The 1,205-nt window shown below is 34.5% G+C and overlaps 1 non-coding gene across 1 annotated transcript; it reads right to left on the bottom strand.

Annotated features, from left to right (window-relative positions):
* Nucleotides 1–624: 624 nt before the first annotated feature.
* On the bottom strand, nucleotides 625–719 carry LOC120247633. The gene has a single exon (XR_005532370.1). It is a non-coding gene; the product is annotated as a small nucleolar RNA SNORD22 (small nucleolar RNA).
* Between the last annotated feature and the right edge of the window lie 486 nt (nucleotides 720–1,205).

The raw sequence follows: 1,205 nt of genomic DNA, 5'->3' as shown, positions 1-1,205 counted from the left end.
AAAACATCTTTAATTTGAGGAAGGAAACAGATATTCAGATCCAGGAGGCACAGAGAACTCCCATAAAAATCAACAAAAGCAGACCAACACCAAGACATATTGTAATTAAATTGAAAAAATAATGATAAAGCAAAAAATTTTAAAGCAGTAAGACAAAAGAAGTCAGCAACTTACAAGGGGGAAATCCATAAGGCTACCAGGAGATTTTTCAACAGAAACTTTCCAGGCCAGAAGGGAGTGGCATGATATATTCAAAGTGCTGAACAGGAAAAATCTACAGCCAAGAATACTCTATCTAGCAAGGCTATCATTAAGAATAAAAGAAGTAAAGAGTTTTCCAGATAAACAAAAACTAAAGGAGTTCATGACCACTAAATCATCCCTGCATGAAATATTAAAGGGGATTCTTTAAGTGGAAAGGAGAGACCAAAAGTGTAGTATAAATACAGAGAACACAAAAGCAATAAAAATGAATATATCTGTAGCAAGTGATTCAAGGAGCTCACCAAAGAACGGATATAAAGAAAAGATAAAACATAATAGCATATGTCTAAGATGTGGAGAGAAGAAGAGAAAGGAATGGGTTCAAACTTAAACTACCATCAACTTGATATAGACTGCTATATGCAGAAAAGGTTATAGACAAACCCAGTGGTTCACCTTTACAGGCTCTGGGACTAGGACAGGAGGTAAGACATGTGATTGTCTCTTCACTTGGAATAGACAAACCTAATGGTAACCATATATCAAAAGCCATCAATAAGTATGCAAAGAATAAAGAGAAACAAATCCAAATAAATCAGTAAAGAAAATCAGCAAACCATGAGAGAAAGACAAGAAAGGACCAGAGAAAATCTTCAGAAACAACCACAAAACAAATAATAAAATGGCAATAAATACATATTTATCAATAATTACTTTGAATGTAAATGATCTAAATGCTCCAATCAAAAGACATAGGGTGACAGACTGGATTAAAAAACAAGACTCATCTATACTTATGCTGCCTACAAGAGGTTCACTTTAGATCCAAAGACACCTGCAGATTGAAAGTGAGGGGATAGAGAGACATCTATTATGCAAATAGATGGTAAAAGAAAGCCAGAATAGCAATACTTACTTTGCACAAAAGAGACTTCATGGTTTTAACTTTAAAATCCTTATTGAAGCAGGTAAAACATAATCTGCTAGGGGTGCCTGAGTGG

The sequence above is a fragment of the Hyaena hyaena genome, unplaced genomic scaffold (genome assembly GCF_003009895.1).
Source record: "Hyaena hyaena isolate Hyena2069 unplaced genomic scaffold, ASM300989v1 scaffold_536, whole genome shotgun sequence".
Classification (NCBI taxonomy): Eukaryota; Metazoa; Chordata; class Mammalia; order Carnivora; family Hyaenidae; genus Hyaena; species Hyaena hyaena.
This window is presented reverse-complemented; position numbering and strand designations above follow the sequence as displayed.